This window comes from Eumetopias jubatus, unplaced genomic scaffold, assembly GCF_037043125.1.
Source record: "Eumetopias jubatus isolate StellerSeaLion01/CBP00866 unplaced genomic scaffold, mEumJub1_p1.0 scaffold_2, whole genome shotgun sequence".
Classification (NCBI taxonomy): domain Eukaryota; kingdom Metazoa; phylum Chordata; class Mammalia; order Carnivora; family Otariidae; genus Eumetopias; species Eumetopias jubatus.
The window spans coordinates 150,812,273-150,838,106 of record NW_028274808.1 but is presented as its reverse complement, the minus strand read 5'-3'; positions in this window follow the sequence as shown (position 1 = coordinate 150,838,106).

Below are 25,834 nucleotides of genomic sequence, written 5' to 3'. Positions count from 1 at the left end.
GTCTTATATTACTAATAATTGTATCAGGAGCAAGATTTATTAACATGTGAGTGTCCCCAAGTACTTCCCTTCCCATCCCACATCTCGCTACCATAAAATACTTTTTCTCTTGCTTGCCTGAGATTGAATACTCTTTAAAGACTGATGTGAATGTTGACTAAAACACTCCTCAAACTTGATTTTTTTTTAACTTTTTTTCCCTACTGTGGTAAGCGATGTGACTGCTTCCAATTATTTACTTTCTGTTCCCGGTACCTGTAGCCATGTGATATTTTCCTATGGGAAGAATATTCTTCAGATTTAGCCATGTGTCTTGTTTTGACCAATGAAATATGAATACAAGTTCTAAGCAGAAAGTTTAACTATCTTGTTTCCACCAGTGTCCTTGCTCTTTAATGTTGCCAAAAGAAAATTGTGTTCCAGTTTGAGACTGTGCCTCAGTCTGAGTCCTAAATGAAAAGACACAAGAAACAAAGCTATGAAGTAAGCAAGAAATAAACCATTTTTGTACTGAATGAACCAAGTAATGCATAGGGGCATGGAGAAACTGCAGTGCTAATCAAGACTGTCAGAGATAAGTTGGGTGTTTTGGCATTTAATATGAGACGTTCCAAACCACATTAAGGGTAAAAGAATATTGACAAGAAAATAAAATATTAAAGAATACTCTTTTAAAGTTTTGCTGTGAGTTTTATAAGATAATTCATAAGGCAGATAGAAGTATTGAAGCTATTTTACAATTTATTTTTGCTGAATGGTATTTTTGAAATGTGAGACCATGCACAGTTTAAATAATATATACCCCAGGCTTCTATTCAAAAAATATAAAAACGGCAAATAGTTACTGAGTATTCATCACTTTAAAATTGGATTTAATGTAATGCAGTAATCATAGGAAAACAAGGCTTACAAAAGTCATGTAACTTGCCCAAGGAAACAATCTAGCAAGCAGTGTTTCTTGGATTTGTTCCCTGGCCTCCAATATTTGAAGCCCTTTCATTTACTGTGTAACTACTCTTCAACCTCATTGCTTACACCAGTCCATTAGAATTCTACTTTACCCAAATGTTTCTGGAGAAACAAACATAGATTGAGTCCACATTACATTTACTATCCCCAATATCTCAGCTATGCCTTTACAACTCTTGAAAATCTACTTCTGTTTCCTTAATCATATCTTCCACCTTTCCCCCCTCATTATCTGAAGATGGTTTTCATGACCGAAAATTTTCCCCATTTTCCTTCCATCTCTCTGGATCCTCATTCTCTCTTTTGAAGGTTTCTCTTGCTTTGTACAACTTGTAAATTTTGTCATATTTAAGAGCTCGAGCTGAGGAAATCGTTTTTTCTCATTCCATGCATCCTACTTCTGTGTTATCATTGCCACTCATGCTGTATCTCTAGCTCAGTTTTAAACCTGAGGACTTGGGGCGCCTGGGTGGCTCAGTCATTAAGCATCTGCTTCGGCTCAGGTCATGATCCCTGGGTCCTGGGATCGAGCCCCGCATCGAGCTCCCTGCTCAGCGGGAAGCCTGCTTTTCCCTCTCCCACTCCCCCTGCTTGTGTTCCCTCTCTCGCTGTTGTCTCTCTCTGTCAAATAAATAAAATCTTTAAAACAAAAATTTTTTTAAATAAAATAAATAAATAAACCTGAGGGCTTATTCCTCCAGGGTCACAACACTACACGGAAACAAATCCAGCCTAGTTCTCCAACCAAAGAGCTAAAAAAAAAAAAAAAAAAAAAAAAAAAAAAGTCATACAGTATTCCTATATGTACCTGTAATAAAACTTTTAACCATTCATCAAACTTTACAGGGTCAACCTCCTTAATCTTTCTTGAATCCAATTCCATGACCAGTGTTATAACTTCTCTTTCAGGCCATGCTCACCTCTCACATAGAGTCTCTGCTTCCACACATCCTCCTCGACAGCTCATTTTTGTCATGAAGCCAGAGCAAATTATTTATTTGTTTATTTTTATTTTTTCTTCTATTGAGGTATTGTTGGCATATAAGATTGTGTAAGTTTATATAATGTGTTGGTTTGACAAATTTATTATACTGCATTATCACTTCTTTTTATGTTGAGAACATTAGGATGTAGTCTCTCAGCAACTTTGAAGTTTATAATACAATATTTTTGATTATAATCACTATGTTGTGCATTAGATCTCCAGAAATTATTTATCTACTAGTTGCAAGGTTGTACTCTTAAATATCTCTCTGATTCCTCCACCTCCCTTTCCCTAGTAATTACATTTCTACTCTCTGTTTTTACAAGTTCAGTGTTTTTTTTAGAGATATTATACAGTGTTTGTCTTTCTATATCTGATTTCTCCCAGCATAATGCCTTCAAGGTTCATCCATGTTGTTGCATGTGGCAGTTCTCTCTCTCTTCTTGAGCAATATACTTTGTTTTTAAAGATTTTATTTATTTATTTGACAGAGAGAGATAAAGCAAGAGAAGGAACACAAGCAGGGGGAGTGGGAGAGGGAGAAGCAGGCTTCCCACTGGGCAGGAAGCCCGATGTGAGGCTCCATCCCAGGACCCCAGGATCACGACCTGAGCCAAAAGCAGATGCTTAATGACTGAGCCACTCAGGTGCCCCTTGAGCAATATACTTTTAAATATAAATCAGATCATGTTACTGAAAACCAAGACCATTCACTTTAGGAAAAATATAAATTTCTTAATACAGCTTGCAGGATCTGTCAAAATTTGACCCCCATGATTATTCCTGGCTCATTTCGCTACACCCTTCTAAAAGGAAAGTCTTGGGTAATCCTATACATCTACTTTCTCATATGTGCCCCCCCCATATCTCTGAGCTTTTCATAGACAGCTGTTTTCTCTTGCAAAGAACTCTTTTCTCTCTCTATTCTTTGACCTGCTTAAATCTCATTCTTCCTCCATGTCTCAAACTTTTAAATGTCGCTTCCCAAGGAGACCTTGATGGCCTCTAGATGAGTTTGGCTTCCCACTTGTTTTATTATATTATCCTGTGGTTTCAGTATTCCAACTTTCATCATATTTTAAGTTACATATTTAATGTCTAACTTCCTTTGATAACAAAAACTTTTGTGAAAGCAGAACATTTCCCATTTTTTTGTCCCTCAAATCTCCAGGGTATAGAAGCATGCCTTATGTAAAAACTAATACTATTCAATAAATATTTTGTGAATGAATGTTATGTTTAATTAAATAATACTCTTAAATGAATAATCACATATTTATGAACTTAAATCTAAGACCAAGGGCACAGAGTCTGTAATAGAAAAACAAGATAAAATTGAGAGAGCTCCTTTATGATTATATCTATTGAAAAGACTATAGCACTGATATCAGACAACTGACAAGAATAATTATAGTATTTATTTAAAGGCAGCAAGAGCTCTGAATCTAGATATTAGAAGGCACTGATAACAAAATTGATATTTTAGCACATAGCAATATCTTTGCCTAGCATCAGCAACATAGATGCTATTTTTTTTTAAGTATAAAGCAACCAGAGACATCTCCAAGGTAACCTGTGAAGGAAACAAGGAAAATGGTTTGAGACAGTTGCCAACCAAGAAGGCGTGTTTGCAGAGTATTGTGAGATATTCACTTGGCAATTCCAGGCTGCTTGAGATAAATCAGCATTGGATAAAAGATTTAATTTCTCACAAGCTGATGGGTTGAAAATATTTTGCTTTTGAACAATAGAACACTCTGAACACCCACGAAATCAGGCTGAGATGTAAGAAGAACTGGATCTCTACAAATAAAATATCACAGGCAGTTGGTTTCGAGGTATGAAGTGGGGAGCTGTGATTCCATGGGCACATATCGGAGGATAAACAGCAGTGGGAGGGAGCCTGGCCATGGGGATCCTGCATCACCGGTGAGCGATAGCCTCCCACGCAGGGGACTGGGCACAGACTCGCAGACCGGTAGCGGTGGGGAAAGGACTTTATACAGAAACCAGACCGGTGGGTCTGCGCATATGAACTGGGGGTGGCTGGTGGTTTCAGAAGCACAAAGGGCAGAGATGTGCCCCAACCTGGAGGTGAGGACTGGGAGAGCTGCTGAGGGGTGCACAACCCAGGATGCTGCAGTTTATAGCAGCACAGACAGAAACGGAGATAGTGTGGCCTGGAGAGCTCACTGAAGAACAGACTGCGTCCTCTCTGCTCTTAGGCAGAGGGTTGGAAACGGTCTCTTCTGCTCTGACTCTCGGAAGAGACAGGGAAAGCCACCAGGGAAAGCCGCCAGAGAACAAAAGCCCCAAAAAACTGGTTTTCACTGAGCCCATCCCCCCCAAAGGGGACAGGGCAACTCTGCCCAAACAGGGTTGTCTGAGAAACAGCCCGGCAGGCCCCTCCCCCAGAAGACAGGCTGGGAAAATAAGAGGCCAACAACCCTAAGGTCCCTAGAAAACAGGTGCATCTTGCTTGAGTTGTGGTCAGTAATTTGGACTCTATTCATTCCCTCAACCACCATCAACAGAATGACTAGGAGGAGGAACTCCCAAAATAGGAAAGACTCAGAGATTATGACTTATGCCGCAGATTTACAATTGGGATTCAGATATAAGCAAGATGTCGGAGATAGAATTCAGGCTAGCAATTGTGAAGACAATAGCTAGAATGGAGAAATCAATTAATGCCAACATGGAGTCTCTAAGCACAGAAATGAAAGCTGAATTGGCAGAACTTAAAAATGCTATCAGTGAGATCCAATCTAATCTAGATAATCTAACAGCTAGGGTAAGTGAGGCAGAAGAATGAATTAGTGACCTGGAAGACAATTTAATAGATAAAAAGGGAAAAAAGGAGGCCAGGAAAAACAACTCAGAATCCATGAAAATAGAATCAGAGAAATCATGAAACGTTCCAATGTCACAATTATTGGAATCCCGGAGGGGGTTGAGAGAGAGAGAGGATTAGAAGATATATTTGAGCTAATCGTAGCTGAGAACTTCCCTAATCTGGGGAATGAAACAAACATTCGTGCCCTAGAGTCAGAGAGAACCCCTCCCAAGATCAAGGAAAACAGGCCAACACCCCGGCATGTAATAGTAAAACTCGCAAATCTTAGAACAAAGGAAACCATCTTAAGGGCAGTTGGGGGAGGAGATTCCTTACATACAGAGGGAGGAACATCAGAATGATGTCAGACCTATCCACAGACCCTGGCAAGCCAGAAAGGCCTGGCAAGACATATTTAGGGTAATAAATGAGAAGAACATGCAGCCAAGAATACTTTATCTGGCAAGTCTGTCATTTAGAATGGATGGAGAGATGCAGAGCTTCCAAGACTGACAGAAACTGAAAGAATATGTGACCACTAAGCCGGCACTGCAAGAAATATTAAGGGGCGTTCTATAAAAGGAGAAAGACCCCAAGAGTGATATACAACAGAAATTTACAGGGACAATCTATAAAAACAAGGTCTTCACAGGCAACATGATGACAATAAATTCATATCTTTCAATAATCACTCTCAATGTGAACGACCTAAATGCTCCCACAAAACAGCACAGGGTTGCAGATTGGATAAAAAGAGAGGACCAATCCATATGCTGTCTACAAGAGACTCATTTTGAACCTAAAGATACATCCAGACTGCAAGTGAAGGGATGGAGATCCATCTTCCATGCCAGTGGACCTCAAAAGAAAGCTGGGGTAGCAATTCTTATATCAGACAAATCAGATTTTAAACTAAAGACTGTAGTTAGAGACACAGAAAAACACTATACCATTCTTAAATGGTCTATCCACCAAGAAGATCTAACAATTGTAAATATCTATGCCCCCAACATGGGAGCAGCCATTTACATAAGCCAACTGTTAACCAAGATAAAGAGTCATATTGATAACAATACGTTAATTGTAGGAGACCTCAATACTCCCCTCTCAGCAATAGACAGATCATCTTAGCAGAAAATTAACAAAGAAACAAGAGCTTTGGATGACACACTGGACCAGATAGACCTCATAGATATATACAGAATATTCCACCCTAAAACAACAGAATGCTCATTCTTCTTGAGCGCACATGGAACTTTCTCCAGAATAGACCACATACTGGGTCACAAATCAGGTCTCAACCGATACCAAAAGATTGAGATTATTCCCTACATATTCTCAGACCCTAATGCTTTAAAACTGGAACTCAATCACAAGAAAAAAAATTGGCAGAAATTCAAACACTTGGAAGCTAAAGACCATTCTGTTCAAGAATGTTTGGTCAACCAGGAAATCAAAGAAGAACTCATACAATTCGTGGAAACCAATGAGAATGAAAACACATTGGTCCAATACCTATGGGATACTGCAAAGGCAGTCCTAAGGGGGAAATGCATAGCCATCCAAGCCTCATTCAAAATAATAGAAAAATCCCGAATTCATCAACTAACTCTACACCTTAAAGAACAAGAGAAAAAGCAATAAACAATGCCTAAGCCATGCATTAGAAGAGAAATAATTAAGATTAGAGCAGAGATCAATGAATTAGAAACCAGAAACACAGTAGATCAGATCAATGAAACTAGAAGCTGGTTCTTTGAAAGAATTAATAAGATCAATAAACCACTGGCCAGACTTATCCAAAAGAAAAGAGAAAGGCCCCAAATAAATAAAATTATGAAAGAAAGAGGAGAGATCATGACTAACATCAAGGAAATAGAAAAAATTATTAGAAATTATTATCAACAACTATATGCCAACCAAATGAGCAATCTGGATGAAATGGAGGCCTTCCTGGAAACCTATAAGCTGCCAAGACTGAAACAGGAAGAAACTGACAACCTGAATAGGCCAATAACCAGTAACGAGATTGAAGCAGTGAAGCATCAAAAACCTCCCAAAAAACAAGAGTCCAGGGCCTGATGGACTCCCTGGGGAATTCTACCAAACATTCAAAGAAGAAATAATACCTATTCTACTGAAGCTGTTTCAAAAAATAGAAACAGAAGGAAATCTTCCAGACTCATTCTATGAGGCCAGCACTACCTTAATCCCCAAACTAAGCAAAGATCCCATCAAAAAGGAGATTTTCAGACCGATATCCCTGATGAATATGGATTCCAAAATCCTCAACAAAATCCTAGCTAATAGGATCCAACAATACATTAAAAGGATCATCTACCACGACCCAGTGGGATTTATGCCCGGGATGCAAGGATTGTTCAACATTCACAAATCAATCAACGTGACAGAACACATCAGTAAGAGGAGAGAGAAGAACCATATGGTCCTCTCAATTGATGCAGAAAAAGCATTTGACAAAAGACAGCATCCTTTCCTGATTAAAACTCTTCAGAGTATAGGGATAGAGGGAACATTCCTCAAATTCATAAAATTCATCTATGAAAAACCCACAGTGAATATCATCCTCAATGGGGAAAAGCTGAGTGCCTTTTCCTTAAGATCAGGAACACGTCAAGGATGCCCACTCTCACCACTATTGTTCAACATAGTACTAGAAATCCTAGCCACAGCAATCAGACAACAAAAAGAAACAAAAAGTATTCAAATTGGCAAAGAAGAAGTCAAACTCTCTCTTTTTGCAGATGACATGATACTTTATGTGGAAAATACAAAAGACTCCACCCCCAAATTACTAGAACTCATACAGCAATTCAGTAATGTGGCAGGATACTAAATCAATGCACAGAAATGATTTGCTTTCTTATACACCAAAAATGCAACTGTAGAAAGAGAAATTAGAGAATTGATTCCATTTACAATAGCTCCCAAAACCATAAGATACCTCGGAATAAACCCAACCAAAGAGGTAAAGGATCTATACTCTAGGAACTATAGAACACTCATGAAAGAAATTGAAGAAGACACAAAAAATGGAAAAATATTCCATGCTCAAGGATCAGAAGAATAAACATTGTTAAAATGTCTATGCTACCCAGAGCAATCTATACCTTCAGCACCATCCCAATCAAAATTCCAATGACATTTTTCAAAGTGCTAGAACAAACAATCCTAAAATTTGTATGGAATCAGAAAAGACCCCAAATCACCAAGGAAAGGTTGAAAGAGAAAAACAAAGCTGGGGGCATCACGTTGCTGGATTTCAAGCAATATTACAAAGTAGTGATCACTGAGACAGCATGGTACTGGCACAAAAACAGACATATAGACCAGTGGAACAGAATAGAGAGCTCAGATATGGACCCTCAACTCTATGATCAAATAATCTTCGACAAAGTAGGCAAAAATATGCAATGGAAAAAAGACACTGTCTTCAATTACTGGTGCTGGGAAAATTGGACAGCCACATGTAGAGGAATGAAACTCGACCATTCTCTAACACCATACACAAAGATAAACTCAAAATGGATGAAAGCCCTCAATGTGAGACAGGAATCCATCAAAATCCTAGAGAAGAACATAGGCAGTAACCTCTTTGACATTGGCCACAGCAACTTCTTTCAAGATACATCTCCAAAAGCTAGTGAAACAAAACAAAAATGAACTTTTGGGACTTCATCAAGATAAAAAGCTTCTGCACAGCAAAGGAAACAGTCAACAAAACAAAGAGGCAACGCACAGAATGGGAGAAGATATTTGCAAATGACACTACAGACAAAGCGCTGATTTCCAAGATCTATCAAGAACTTCTCAAACTCAACACCCAAAAAACAAATAATCCAGTCAAAAAATGGGCAGAAGACATGAAAAGACACTTCTCTGAAGAAGACATACAAACGGTTAACAGATACATGAAAAAATGTTCATCATCCTTAGCCATCAGGGAAATTCAAATCAAAACCACTTTGAGATACCACCTTACATCAGTTAGAATGGCAAAAATTGATAGGGCAAGAAACAACAAATGTCAGAGAAGTTATGGAGAAAGGGGAACCCTGTTACACTGTTGGTGGGAATGCAAGTTGGTACAGCCACTTTGGAAAACAGTGTGGAGGTGCCTCAAAAAATTAAAAATAGAGCTACCCTATGACCCAGCAATTGCACTCCTAGGTATTTACCCCAAAGACACAGATGCAGTGAAAAGAAGGGCCATATGCACCCAATGTTCCTAACAGCAATGTCCATAAAAGCCAAGATGTAGAAAGAGCTGAGATGCCCTTCAACAGATGAATGGATAAAGATGTGGTCCATATATACAATGGAAAGTTACTCAGCTATCAGAAAGGATGAATACTCAACTTTTACATCCACATGGATGGGACTGGAAGAAATTATGCTAAGTGAAATAAGCCAAGCAGAGAAAGTCAATTATCATATGGTTTCACTTATTTGTGGAACATAAGGAATAGCTTGGAGGACATTAGGAGAAGGAAAGGAAAAATGAAGGGCGGGCAATTGGAGAGAGAGATGAACCATGAGAGATTATGTACTCTGAGAAACAAACCGGGGGTTTTAGAGGGAAGTGGGGTGGAGGGATGGATTAGCCTGGCGATGGGTATTAAAGGGGGGCATGTACTGCTTGGGGCACTGGGTGTTATATGAAAACAATGGATCGTGGATCACCACATCAAAAACTAATGATGTGTTGTATGGTGACTAACATAACATAATAATAATAATAAAAAAAGAAATGCCACTCAGGAGAGATTGTGTGGAAAAGAAAATAAAGTAGCAGGATCTTTGAAGAGATGACAAAATGGCTCTACATCAGATGGAGGCTCATTCTGAGTAAACAAATACTGGTGTGAACTTTTTGAATCAGATCACTGGCTACTGGGAGTAGAAAGGAAGGGCTTTGAAAGAACATGGGGAAATGGGTGGAAGAACACATTGCACATTATCAATATTTTATTGATGTTAAATTCTTTTGGTTATGATGGTGTTAGTGTTGTATAAGAGAATGCCCTTGTTCAAGGGCAGGGATCTTCTACAAATTTTTCTGTAAATGGTCAGAGAGTAAATATTTACAGTTTTCCATGCCTAATGTACAACTATTCAAGTCTTCAACTATAAGATGAGAGCAGGCACAGACAATACATAAATGTATGGAAAATGTGAATTCATTTCAATAAAACTATTAACAAATAGAGATGGTGGGCCAGATTTGGCCTATGGACCATAGTTTGCCAAACTGAATTATTTAGGAAAGAAGTATCTCACCTGCAAAATATTTCCCAATGATCCTCCCAACTTCTGCAAAACTACACACACATACACGCACGCATTCAAACACATACACACAAAAGGACACTGAGAATTTGCTATGTACTAATCAGTGAGTTAAATCGTTGACATGTATCAGCTCACTTAAGCCTTAGGACAAATGAGAGTATAGCAATGTATACAATTAAATATATATTCTATTTTCATTCCCATTTCACAAGTGTGAAAACAAAGGTGCACACACAAACGCACACACGCAAACTTAATTAGCATTTTGGAAATCACAGGTATAGTTAGTGGGAGAGCCAGGAGTTGAACTATGACAATCTAATTCCACAGTCTGTGACACTAATGACTTAAAGACGTCTCTAGAAACACTTAAGGTGTAATTTTAGTTCCAAAAGCTAAAATGTTATCATAAGGCTACCATTTATCTTTTCAGAGCTTTGTTTTATCACAACTGTAAGATGGGGGAGTTGGACAAGAGATATATAAAATTTCTTTCAATTTTAAATATTTAAGATTCATATTACCACATCATGCATCTTTTATTTCCATTTTGTTTTTAACTCATTTTGCTCCAAGCTTCAGTAAAATAAGAAGGGTGCACATAATGGCTTTTAGCTCTTTTAGATCTAAAATTGTATAATTCTATAAAAAGTTATTGCATCCTGACCCAATTACTGAACCAAATGTGAATTAGGTCATCTCTGTTTAATGGACTGCATTCTCCGCAGAAGCTCTTGCATTGCCCTTGTATTGAGCTCAGAGGAAAACATCCATTCTTTCTGATGTGTCTGGTGCCTTATCAAGATTACTGCGCTGCTTGTTATGTGCTCCCTCACAAAATACATGCCAATAGTTATGCTTAATCACTTTATTCAAGAGCACTAAAACTAATAGCCCTTGCTTTAAGGACATGAAAATCCATAGAGTCTATTCAGAAATAGTGCATTACCTGGCATTCTGTTTCTAAGGGGATATGAAATAATATTAGAAATTTCTACTCTCAGTGCCTAAGGAGGGAGAAATAGCTTTATCAACATTTAGGGCTATGTTTGGGCTAAGGTTCCTACTGAAAGGAGCCTTAAAATTAAGAGAAATTTTCAACCATAGTACAATTTCTCTTAGGGAGAGGGTGAGTTGATTTAATTTAATATATCAGTAGCACAAAATATTATGTTATCTAACCCTATAAACTAAAAATGATAAAGTATGATTAATCAAATCAGTTTATGTATATGTATATGCATAAATGTGCATAGATATACATAAATATGAATGTATAAATAGTAATTTAAATCCAGAGCTCCGGACATATAGAAATGAGAACAAGTTTAAGTCTCTCATTTCCATCAGTTTTATCTTAATTTAATATTATTCTTCAGGCAAGGTTCATGATATAAATATAAACTTTGGTTTGTCTCTGCAAGTTGGTACACCTCAGTGTCTCTATATATACGTATTTCTATACATATATGGTGGTTTTGATTTTTAAACATTTTATTTTATAGATGTTATGACTGAACAAATCAAATCTTAAGATTTTATTTTTTCATGTCCAGGAAATATAATCCAGTCCTAAATTCAACTTTGTATTCCATGTATTTCTAGCATTTTTTAAAAGGCTACTGAATACGAATACTTTACTGTACTTTTTAATATTATTATCATGGGTATAAAACATGACAAATTTTATAAGAATCAACTCTCACTTTAATGGCATACAACTTCAAACTTTAAAATTCACATAGCTTCACTCTTCCTGGCTTCAGAGTTTTTTTTCCTCCATGGGTGGGAATTCAAGTTCAAATTACAAACTTGCACGCAAAGAACATTCCTTAGGTCAACATGCCAAATACTAGCTCAAAGGATAATTAGCTTGTCTGGAACTAAGCCCCCAACACCAAAGCTAAGAGGGAAGGGATCTTCGTAGAGCAAGAACCCTCAGTCGAAAACATTTCCAGTTATTACCCTTCATACCTTATAACTATGACAAGGCCATTTAGCATTTGGAGATGATTAAGTTTTCACAGCCTTCTTCTATGCTACCTTCTGTTTTCCTTCATTTTAAACAAAACAGCTGCTCCTCCGTTTGCTTCTTAAGGCATTTGGATCATCAAACAGGCATTTCCATTTGATCTCAGAGGCTGGTACTCATGGGTTTTGCACTAATTAAAGATGATAAGGTGAAAGTGAGACAGAGAAGGTCCAAACCGTTCATCTAATGGCAAAAGTGTGTATTCCTCAAAATAAGCAAATGTTACAGTAACTTTAAAGTACTCGCCTGACACTTTGAAGTTTGTCTGTCGTACTGGCAAGTCTAAAATGAGACCAGGCCAAGACAGGCAATAGCATGTCAAAGAATAAGCTTCATTTTCACTGTGAGGACTTTATTTGAAGTCTTCTGCTCAATGGTGTGGTACTCTGGAGGCAGCTGAATTGCATGCTGTTATTCCAGATGTGCATTGTCTCTGTAGAAATATAATTTCACAGTCATTAAACATGTTAAGTTCATCAAGAGATAATTATAGCAGGGAGCCTGACAGAAGTGCTTCAGAATCTTGATAGAAGATTTGCCTATTGGTCAGTTTATTGATTTTTATTACCTTGGTATTGGACTGTTGTTCATATGTATTGTTATAATCAAAGTAATTGATTAGCCTTGACCAATCATACTTTTGAATACTGCACAGAAATATTTTTACTCCCAAATATCTGTGGCATTATGTCTCAGTGAAGAAATTGCAAATATTAGCTGAATTCCTTTTCTTCTGGAATGTATGTCTAGCTAGGTTTTAATTAAGAAAAATTGTTAGTGTGCTCAGAAAAAGCAAACACAGGCTAGAATAAATAACTCTATGTTTGCTAAATCTTTTCATTCAAGAAAACACTAGCTTCCTGTCTATAAACCTGATTTCTATCTGAATTGAGTAAAAGCCCTAAGAATTTAGCAGGTGAACTCTTAAAAAACAAATAGACAAATGATGGAAAATTATAACCTGGAGTTTACATTTTCAAAATTAGCTATTTCTTATGGACATCATTGCATCAAAATTTTTGGAAAATGTTTTATCATGCTTCTTGTCTGATTAAAAAAATACTATATCCCATTGTAGATATTTGGAAAGTACACAAAATGTAAATAATAAAAATAATAATCCCACTATTTAGAGAACAATGTTATCATGACGGCCTCTTTTTTTGGAGACTTTTGTTTTCATATATGAATATAACTTCTTATAAAAAATTTTGCTGTATAATATGTACAGATTTAATCATGATTTTTATCAATTTTCTATACTTATCAGTACCATTTTCTCATTCTGTAAAGTTTAATTAAATAAGTGATATAATGACTACTAATATACCAACTTACAGTGTTTACAATTGCTCTATCATCAAACTTTTGGTTGGCTCTAAATTTTTAATATAATGCATAAAACTACAGACTATCCATGTATATGAATGTTGATCATATTGCCGTTCATATTTCCCAATACTAAATGAGGAATTGTGAAAACAATTTTGATGAAAATAAATATGTTATTTTACTCAATTTTTCACTATCACTTCTCTTCAGTCATCAAAAAACCATCCGTTTATTTAATACAATTGGAAAAATATTTTCATCATCTTTATGCATCTTTATAGTTTTTTTTATTTTTAAAGATTTATTTTTTTATTTTAGAGGGGTCAGGGCAGAGGAAGAAGAAAGAGAAACTCAAGCAGACACTGTGCTGAGTGTTGAGTCCAATCTCAGGACCCTGAAATCACAACCTGAATGGAAACCAAGAGTCGGGTTGCTTATCTGACTGCACCACCCAGGCATCCTTATGCATCTTTCTCTATAGTCTTAAAAGAATTTTCTCAAGATTTTGCACTTTCATGCTGTCTCAACCTTAATATGTCAATTAAACCATCTGACATATAGGGTGAACAATATAAATATACTGTCCATCCACCCATGAGTTTTCTTAGATTCAAACTACAGCTATATACAGCACTGGGAACTATATAATCAACAATCAAAAGGACTTCCTGCTGCTTTTCTTTTTCCTTAAAAGCATGATTCCCACAAAGCATAGTGTTAGCTCTTGTCAGAGAAAGCCAGTTGATAATTGTATATAGGATTTTGTGGTATATGGTGATCTGAATGTGCAGTACTCAAAAGTATTTTTTTCATGCATGTCCAAGGAAATAAAATATACTAGAGAACCAGTTTCTCTACTATCAATATAAAATACAGGAAAAAGACACTGAACCCAGTTAGAAGTATTGATGATAAATAGTTTTTCTTTTCTTAGTTCTCAGAGATTTTTGTTTTTATTTATTTTATTTTTTAAATATTTCCTCTCTGTTTTATTTTGATTTTAATAGTAGAGGATAAACTTCATTTTTAAAATTTTTGTCTGCATATTTGAATGTAGTTATGAAGTAACTTAGAATATAGGAAATCCTCATGTAATAAGGCAAATGACTCTTTTTCTCTGCCTACCTAACAAGTAACACTACCAAAGTATTTTATTATAATGAACAACTACTAGAATGATTCATGCATATTAATCTGCCCCTCAGAATTTGTTGTAAACAAACAAGTTCAATGCCCACTGACCCTATTAGGATATGAAAATAACTATTTTAAACTAAAACTTTTATTTTTGAAAGTATGATTTTAAGTGAGAACCATATGGACTTTTCTTCATATGCTTTTCCATTTATCCAGTTGGCTTTAAAATACAGTTTCTGTGTTGTGTCTTAAGTGGACACGAGTAAGTTCAATCTGTAACATCTATATGACAAAAATGTTCTATATAACACTAATTTTCCATTCTAAACAATTCTCTTATTTAAACTAAATATCCCCTGCTATATTCTTAGCATTATTTCCTAATTCCTTGGCAAGTTGAGACATACCTAGCTGTGAAGCTGTAATTGGACCCGATAACCACCTGGAAAGGTTGTTTTTATGGGAACTGTTGCTAGTTTTTCTTCTTCAAGCTACAGAAGATGAATCTAAATTGAATGATGAAAAATATTAAAAAAAAATCTCTGATTCTGTGTAGTAGCATTCAAGCAGAGAGTTGTCTTGCTGTGTTCACCTCTTTCTCATTTTAAAAGAATATTAGTAAACTATATCAACCAGAACCCCATGAAACAAGTTTAAGCATGCTTCTGGCTTACGGAGTTTCAGTGTCTTTTAAAATAACTCTTCCAGGTAAAATTAACAGACAAGAAGGAAAAATAGACAATTAAGTTGGAACTTATTTTAAAATATTTAAATATGAAGGGCAATGTTAGGGACTATAAAATTCAATGGTATCTAGGTAAAATATAGTTTTATACATATAATTCCTTGAATAACCTAATAAAAATGAAAGATGTTAACTTCTTCATTAATTTAAATATTTTTAAATTTATTGTGACAGTCATATTGGTAGAATAAAATAAAAAACTAAGTCCTAGATAATAATTGTTCTCTATTAGATTTCTTAAAATGATAATGGCTACTAGCCAGAAATGTAAATTCTAATAAAAATAACTTAGTCTTCAGAAATTTGTTACCAGTGTATGAAGGAGTGGAGAAATGTAGTAAGTGTTTTTTTTTTTCTCATATTCAGGTATTTCTCTCCTTCTAAGAGGAATTAATTAAGGCTCCTCAAACTTGACGACTTACCTCCTTGTCTGGGACAATCTGTTATTCCAGTCTTTCCCAGGCTACCTCAGTGAAGGGTATTTCATCTATAAGTTTGATATTCCATCTTCTTCAATTAGCTAATCACTTTAGAAGAAAGTCTATTTTGAATTTCATTCTTTTTCTTCCTCCTGATCTTCTCCTCCTTAACCCACCCACACCCACTCCTGATTACCCACCACCACCACCACCACATATACTAGAAGCCCTGGGCAATCAGTTTCCAAATTTATGAACAGGAGGCTTGATCTGGAATTGGTCTTCCTAACGAAGACAGGGCATACAGCATTCTTGCAAAGATGTGGCCACTGATAATGAGGAGAGTTGATGAGACTGCATTCAGCTACAGCCCTCCCATCTTAACTTTATTTACTAACCCATCACCTAGACTTCTGCTTAACACTCTAGATCCATGGGATATGCAGTCTTTGTCAGTCCCCATCCCCGCCCCCATCCCAAAATGCTGTAACTGATTCTGGTACCTCAAATATATTTAAGTCAGACAATATCTGACTTAATCAGATAGGTACTGGAAGATTGCAAATATTTTTGAACAAGGAAGTAATGTACTAATTGTAAATTTAATGCAATCTGTTGACTTTCCTAGAAGCAGAAAGATTTATACTATCACAATTATCTAATTAAATTCAGTTTCTTAGATTGTGGTGCACAAACAACCCCAAAAACCTAAAAACATATAATCATCACTCATATCAAGACAACATAGTAATATATGGTAAAGCAGAGAACAAAAACAAGGGTAGCATTGGATTACCAAGTTAAACGAAAGTAAGTTTGGGATACAGCTGATTTAGAGAGAATTCCTCTCAAATATATGGTGGAATGATGGTGAGGGGTGGTAGCTAATACTACTCACAATCGAAGGAAGAGTTTCAGAAAACAGAATATCTATTACTTGACCCAGCAGCACAATGTATCTTGGAAGAAAGAATGAAGATTTGAGTTAACTAAAGGAGCTGTCTCACTAAGTTCTATACAACCTCCATAACAATATAACCCAAAAGTAAGTAGATATCTCCCTCTAATTTCATAGCAGAATGAAAGCTGTTTTAGCAGTATTGTGAAGATTGAGACTTATGTACTTAGAGTGGGCTGCATGAATCCGCATACCAGTGCCAGATCCTCAACTCAGCAGAGATATATTGAAAGTAGCTTCAATGTGTCTATAAGTATCTGAGAGTGCAGTAGAGCCTTGGTGTTATCATTAACATTGGTGTTAAATTAACATTTGTTAAGTGCAGTACAGGGTGCAGGACAGTGAGCTGTGGTTCAACAGTGGACCACAAATTAAATTGGAATTCAAGAGTTTATTACTTTCAGGTCTGAAGGGAGTACACTGTACAATCTGAGGGGCTACACAGAGAGGGAAGGCAGAGGGTAGACAGAGAGAGACAGGACCTGGGGCACATGCCTTTATTAGCTGACTAATTAGGTTCTATAGGAAGAGTGCTTTGGGGTTCTCAGTCTAAGGCCAGGTTGGTAATTCCAACCAAAAGACCAGGGTTTTCTTAAGCCCCATAGATGTCTTAACTAAGGGGCACACAAGGTGAAGACCCTGGGAAGCAGGAGAGACATTGATCACAAGGGCTGTTGGAGAAATCATACCAGGAATTTACATTTGCTTGTGACTCTATGAGCTGTAACCAGCTGTTACCTCATGTGCACTTGCATGAGTGGGCTAGTGTCAGTTTGAAGTTCCTGCAGGCCACTTGGCCATATAAAATGGATGCCAAGGCAGCAGTACCATTGAGTAGCTTAGCTAAACTCTTGATGCTTGGTTAGAAAGAGGCCAGCATCATGGCCATACCAATAGAAAGATAAGTAAGGTATTCCTTGAATCCTAAAAGTAAATGATTGGAACACACTTCCGTGATAAAAACACTCAACAAACTGGGAATAGAAATGATTATATGCAACCTGATAAAGGCCATCTACGACAAACACACAGCTAGGATCTTACTCAACGGTGAAAGACTGAATCCTTTCTCCTAAGATCAGGAATCAGACAAGGACATCTACTTCCACTACTTTTATTCACCATTGTACTAGAGGTTCTAGCCAGGACAATTAAAGAAAGAAAGAGAAAGAGACAAAAACAGAAAGACAAAGAAGGGAGACAGGGAGGGAAGAAGGGAAGAGGGAAGGATGAAGGAAGGGGAAAAGAAAAGATCCAGATTGGAAGGGATGAAGTAATATTAGCAAATAATATGAATTTAAAATCCTAAGGAATCAACTAAAAAACTATGAGGACTAATAAACAAGTTCAGCAAGTTTGCAGCATATAAGATCTCTATACAAAAATCAAATGTATTTTCCGTACACTTGAAATGACTCCAAAAATGAAATTAAAAAAAATATATATTCACAATAGTATCAAAATGAATAAAATCCTTAGGAATAAATTTAAAAAAAGAAACACAAACCTTATAATGTGAAAACTATAAAACATTGTCAAAAATCAAATGAGATCTAGATAGATGGACAATCATCCCATGTTTGCAAATGAAAAGTTTTAACATTAAGATGGCAATAATCCCCAAACTGAACTACATTTTCAATGCAATACCCATCAGAATCCATGTTGACTTCGTCACTGAAATTGACGAGATGATTTTAAAATTCCTATGGAATTACAAGGAACACTGAATAGCCAAAATAACCTTGAGAAAGAAAAATACAGGAGGAGGACACACGCTTCCCAGTTTCAAAACTGACTACATAGCAGTAGTAATCAGAACTTTGTGACACTGGCACAAAATAACACATACAGATTAATAGAATAAAATTGAGTCCAGAAATAAACCCATACACATAGTCAACTGAATTTTACAATGGTCCCAAAATTATTAAATAAGGGAAAGTATAGTCTTTCAACAAATGGCACGGATAAGTAAATAGCCACAGGCAAAAGAATGAAGTTGGATATTACCTCACATCATATACAAAGGTTAGCTCAAAATGAATCAGACACATACATGTAAGAACAAAAATTATAAAATTCTTGGAAGAAGACATAGAGGTAAATTCTCATGACCTCAAATATAGCAAATGTTTCTTTCATATGACAATAAAGCACAAACGCAAAAAGAAAAAAATAGATAAACTCTATGAAACGTAAAATATGCCTCAAAGGACACCATCAAGAAAGTATAAAGGCAGCCTCAGAATGGGAGAAAATATTTGCAAACCATATATCTGATAAGGGATCTAGAATATACATAAACTCATCAGCTCAATTATCAAAGAAAAAATAACCTAATTAAAAAGTGGGAAAAACATCTGAATACTCTTCCTTATCAAAGGAAGATATAGAAATGGCCAACAAGTGCATTAAAAGATGCTTGATATTATTAGCCATCAAGAAAATGCAAATTAAAACTATGAGGTAATAGTTCACACCCACTAGGATGAATAGAATCAAAAAGTGTGTGAATAAATATTGGAGAGGATATGGTGAAATTGGAACCCTCATACACTGCTGTTGGGAACGTAAAATGATGCAGCCACTTTGGAACACAGTCTAGTAGTTCTGCAAACTACAGAGTTACCATCAAACATAGACATTTCACACCTAGATACATATCCAATAGAACTATCAACACCTATCCACCAGCACTCTCTTAATCCCTTACCCTGATGTCATTTTTTAAACTTAAACCACTTATCACCATCAGACACAGAGAAACATTTATTTATCATCTGTCCCTATAAACTAAGAGCTTAGCACTGGATGAGTGGGAAGACTTGTTTGGTTTACAATATGATATCAGTGCCTAGAAGAGTTACTGTCACAGAGCAGATGCTCAATAATTATTCAGTGAATGAAGATATTATTGTTTGCCACACCAGAAATAAACAAGTTACAAATAATTCCATAGACTATGTCATAGTCTAGATTACATTTGGGGTTTGTATTTTGTTGTTGTTTTTAAGAAGATGAATTTCTATTTTTTCTCTCTATATAAAATATTAAAATTTTAGTTTATATTATTTGTTTCATATTACATGTAATATGAAATATTAAATTTTAAATATTAATATTAAATTGTATCCCTATATATAAAATATTAATTTCTAATTTAACCCTATGTATAAAACATTAACTTTTTATCTTAAATATTAAATTCAAATAAACATTTGCATCTGATTCCTGAGGAAACCTTTCACTGTAAACTATTCGCATTAATTTTTTTTTCAAATTCTAATCAAAAGGGAGACAACTGACTTAAGTTACTAATTTATTTACTCAATAAATATTTATTTAGTACCTAGTATGTACCAGACACTATGTTAAATTCTGGACACTAAAAAGGTTTATGTGTTGGGAGCAGTGTTTAAAAGTATATGAGATCTTAAGAATCTCACATGGAGCTGGCTAGGATTTTGAACACACCTTTGTAAAGCCCATAGTTTTGATTTGTGGTGCTTTAAAAGACTTTATCTTCTTTTTATATTTGTTTAAACCTAGTTTCAAGGGGACACAAAATATTGATTTTTCACTCATAATTAGCCTAATGAGTAGTCCATTTCTACTGGATATAATGGAATTTAAAATGATTAGCCTGTTAGTTTGTCTGAAATTCCCATCATTTCTACACTTCCTAAGTTGTAAAAATGGCATTTGTTATTTAAGAGGTTAAAGCAAGCATCTTTTTTATTTAATTTGTATTTCTTTGATTGGACTAATCAATGTGCTACCATGACTATTAATCATTTGTATCAATTTTATGAACCTTTTTTAGTTTAAATGCTCATTTTTGTAGATTTTTAATTTATTGATAAATGCTTTTTTCTTTTTTCTTTTATTATGTTATGTTAATCACCACACATTACATCATTAGATCTTGATGTACTGTTCCGAGATTCATTGTTTGCATATAACACCCAGTGCTCCATTCAGTACGTGCCCTCTTTAATACCCATCACCGGGCTAACCCATCCTCCACCCCCCTCCCCTCTAAAACCCTCAGTTTGTTTCTCAGAGTCCATAGTCTCTCATGGTTCATCTCCCCCTCCAATTTCCCACCCTTCTTTTTTTTTTTCTTAAGATTTTATTTATTTATTTTTTAGGGAGAGAAAGAGAGCCAAAGCTCAAGTGGGGAGGAGGGGCAGAAGAAGAGGGAGAAACAGCTTCCCCACTGAGCAGGGAGCCTAGACTAGATGCAGGATTCCATCCCAGGCCCCCTGGGATCAGGACCTGAGACAAAGGCAGATGCTTAACCCATTGAGCCACCCAGGCACCCCAGTAAATGCTTTCTATCTAACTGTTCATTCTACTAGGATCTTTAAAATGATTGACTTGGGGCTCTCAACAATACAATTATACAATATACTAAAGACACTACAACACAAAACAATAAGCAATAGACAAGAGAATACAGTTGGACAATACAAGGAAGGCTAGAGCCCATATTAGTAGTTACATATTAAAACCCTCTGCTAGTGTTTATGCCTAGCACCTGATTGCTAAATTTCCTAGTGGTACCATTTTTTTGACAGCCTGACAAACAAATGAGTGTTTCCATTCTTCTTTCAACCAATCCCATCTAGTCTATATGAATCTCTGTATCCAGCCCACTTGAGTAGGACTTTATACTTCTAGCTAAATGTGGCCAGTCCACATTCCTTTGGGTGAGATTGTTGCTTGGGATTCCCAGGGAAATTTGGCATATGCTGATTCTCTTACTTCTTATTCACTCCGTCCTTTGTTATTGCTTATTCATTGCAGAATGTCTTTGCCTAAACCTTGATGCATATATTTTTTTCTTATCTCACATAATCTGCACATCAGTACTCCACATTCTAAAAACCACATAGTTTAACTGCATTAACTTTTTATAATTTGTATTTTTCCTCTAAATATGAAACTTACAACACAGCTTATGTATTTTAACATCCACTTCGTATACTCAAATTTATTTCTGCATCACCTTTTCCTATAACTCTTGCATATTCCTATATGATTTGCATATAAAACCTGCATTATGTTACATTGATTTCTTTGTGAAGACTATACCTTTCAAGTTTCACAGTATACATTAAAAAAATAAAATTTAGGCAAGATGGCAGAGGACTAGGAGACCTGGATTCGTCTGGTCTCAGGAATTCAGCTGAATAGGGATCAAACCATTCTGAACACCTATGAACTCAATAGGAGATCGAAAAGGAGAGTAGCAACAACTCTCTGAACAGAGAAGCGACTACTTACTAGAAGGTAGGACGTGCGGAGAAGTGAATCCGAGGCGATATTCGGGAGAATAGACGGCGGGGGAGGGGGCTTCGGTCAGCTGCTTCTGGCAAGTGCTAGAGCCGCGGAGCACAAAATCGGAACTTTTAGAAGTCGGTTCCACTGAGGGACGTCACTCCATTGGCTAAGCGGGTGGTGGAACCCTTGCGGGACAGTGTGGACTCAGGACCCTCGGGGTCACAGAAAGACCAGGGGTACCTGAGTGCGGCAGAGCTCCCAGGTATCGGAGTGGGGAAGCCGGCTGCTGAGATGGAGCCGAGGCGTGGGCTTGCAGCTCGGGGTTGCCATAAACTGTGATCCGCGGCACAGTAGGGCCACTGCTCCTCCAGCAGGGACCCAACAAGCCTCAGAGCCGGGGAGATTCCCTTCCCTCCCCCAGGAGGAGCGGCACGGGAGCGCACCAAGGGATCTGCTGGGTTTGGAGACTCCACACGGGGTCGGGTGCCAGAGATAGAAATGCTGGGTCACAGGCCGGGTGAGCACGGAGTGCGGCCGGAGACCAGGGAGACAGGAGTGATTGACTGCTTTTCTCTGGGGGCGCACTGAGGGGTGGGGCCCCAAGTTCTCAGCTCCTCCGGGCAGACATTGGGAGGCCACCATTTTCACCCTGGTCCTCCAAAGCTGTGCCGAGAGCTTACAGGGAACAAAAGCTCCTGAGAGCAAAACCAAGCCACTTGCTTAGCCCAGACCGACAAGGGCGGGGCAATTCTGCCTCTGGCAAAGACATGTGGAAACCACGGCAACAGGCCCCTCGCCCAGAAGATCAGCACGAACAGCCAGCAAGCCAAGACCAAGTTTACCGTTCAAGGAGAATGGGAGATCTCCAGCGCTAGGGGAATACTGCACATAGAATTCAAGGCTTTTTTTTTTTTACCATGATTCATTAGTTTTTCAAAGTTAATTTTTTTAACTGTTTCTTTTTTTGAATTTTTCTTTTTCCCTTTTTCAACCAACATTTTATCAATCCCTTTTTTAAAAAAACATTTTTTATTTTTCATTTTTAGAGTCATATTTTATCCCTTCATAGTAGTTACCCTTATTTTTGGCATATGTAAACAAGTTTTTCTCTCTTTAAAATTTTGATATACAGTTTCTTCTAACAGATCAAAATATACCCTAAATCACCAATGTATAGCTTTGTTCTAGTCTCCTGCCTGATCACAGTCTCTCCCATTTTTTTTCTTTTCTTTTTTCCTTTTTTTTAAATCTTCTTCTTTCTTCTTTCAAACAACTTCTTATCAATTCCGTTTATAAAACCTTTTATAAGTTTCATCTTTACAGTCATTTTCCATCCCTTCATTGTATCAACCCATATTTTGTACATATATAAGTCTTTCTTCCTTTAAAATTTTACAAGGCACTTTCTTCTAACAGACCAAAAGACACCCCAAATCTAGGGTGTGGCACTGATCTATGCACTAGCCTGATCATATTTGATCATATTGTTTTTTTTGTTTTGTTCTGTTTTTGTTTGTTTTTATCTTTTTCTTTTTCTTTTTTTTCTCTTTCTTTTTTCTTTCTTTCCCTTTCTTTTCCCCTGACTTCAGGTCTTTTCTGATTTGTATAGAGTATATTTGCTGGGGACGTTGTTAACCTGTGAGCATTTTGTTCTCTCATTTATCTGTTCTCCTCTGGACAAAATGACAAGACGAAAAAAATCACCTCAGCAAAAAGAACAAGAGTTAGTACTGTCTGCCAGGGACCTACTCAATACTGACATTAGTACGATGTCGGACCTAGAGTTCAGAATCATGACTTCAAAGATACTAGCTGGGCTTGAAAAAAGCGTGGAAGTTATTAGAGAAACCCTTTCTGGAGAAATAAAAGAACTACAATCTAACTAAGTCGAAATCAAAAAGGCTATTAATGAGGTGCAATCAAAAATGGGGGCACTAACTACTAGGATAAATGAGGCAGAAGAGAGAATCAGCGATATAGAAGACCAAATGATGGAAAATAAAGAGGCTGAGAAAAAGAGAGATAAACAACTATCGGATCACGAGGGCAGAATTTGAGAGATAAGCGATACGATAAGATGTAACAACATTAGAATAATTGGGATCCCAGAAGAAGAAGAAAGAGAGAGGGGCAGAAGGAATATTGGAGCAAATAATAGCAGAGAACTTCCCTAATGTGGGGAAGGAAACAGGCATCAAAATCCAGGAGGCACAGAGAACCCCTCTCAAAATCAATAAAAATAGATCAACACCCCGACATCTAATAGTAAAACTTGCAAGTCTCAGAGACAAAGAGAAAATCCTAAAAGCAGCTCAGGAAAAGAGATATGTAACCTACAATGGCAGAAATATTAGATTGGCAACAGACCTATCCACAGAGACCTGGCAGGCCAGAAAGGACTGGCATGATACCTTTAGAGCACTAAACGAGAAAAATATGCAGCCAAGAATACTATATCCAGCAAGGCTGTCATTGAAAATAGAAGGAGAGGTAAAAAGCTTCCAGGACAAACAAAAACTAAAGGAATTTGCAACCACAAAACCAGCCCTCCAAGAAATATTGAAAGGGGTCCTCTGAGCAAAGAGAGAGCCTAAAAGCAGCATAGATCAGAAAGGGACACAGACAATACACAGTTACAGTCAACTTACAGGCAATAAAATGGCACTAAATTCATATCATTCAATAGTTACCCTGAATGTAAATGGGCTAAATGCCCCAATCAAAAGACACAGGCTATCAGATTGGATTAAAAAACAAGACCCATCAATATGCTGTCTGCAAGAGACTCATTTTAGACCCAAAGACACCCCCAGATTGAAAGTGAGGGGGTGGAAAACCATTTACCATGCTAATGGACACCAAAAGAAAGCTGGGGTGGCAATTCTTATATCAGACAAATTAGATTTTAAAACAAAGACTGTAATAAGAGATGAGGAAGGACACTATATCTTACTTAAAGGGTCTATCCAACAAGAAGATCTAACAATTGTAAATATCTATGCCCCTAACATGGGAGAAGCCACTTTTATAAGGCAATTAATAACAAAAGCAAAGAAACACATTGACAACAATACAATAATAGTGGGGGACTTTAACACCCCCCTAACTGAAATGGACAGATCATCTAAGCAAAAGATCAACAAGGAAATAAAGACTTTAAAGAAACACTGGACCAAATGGACTTCACAGACATATTCAGAACATTCCATCCCAAAGCAACAGAATACACATTCTCCTCTAGTGCCCATGGAACATTCTCCAGAATTGATCACATCCTAGGTCACAATCAGGTCTCAACTGATACCAAAAGATTGGGATTTTTCCTGGCATATTTTCAGACCACAATACTTTGAAACTAGAACTCAATCACAAGAGAAAGCCGGAAAGAACTTAAATACATGGAGGCGAATGAGCATCCTACTAAAGAATGAATGGGTCAACCAGGAAATTAAAGAAGAATTAAAAAAATTCATGAAAACCAATGAAAATGAAAACACAACTGTTCAAAATCTTTGGGATACAGCAAAGGCAGTCCTAAGAGGAAAGTATATAGCAATACAAGCTTTTGTCAAGAAACAAGAAAGGTCTCAAATACACAACCTAACCCTACACCTAAAGGAGCTAGAGAAAAAACAGCAAATAAAGCCTAAACCCAGCAGGAGAATATAAATCATAAGGGTCAGAGCAGAAATCAAGGAAATAGAAACCAAAAGAACAGTAGAACAGATCAATGGAACTAGGAGCTGGTTCTTTGAAACAATTAACAAGATTGATAAACCCCTGGCCAGACTGATCAAAAAGAAAAGAGAAATGACCCAA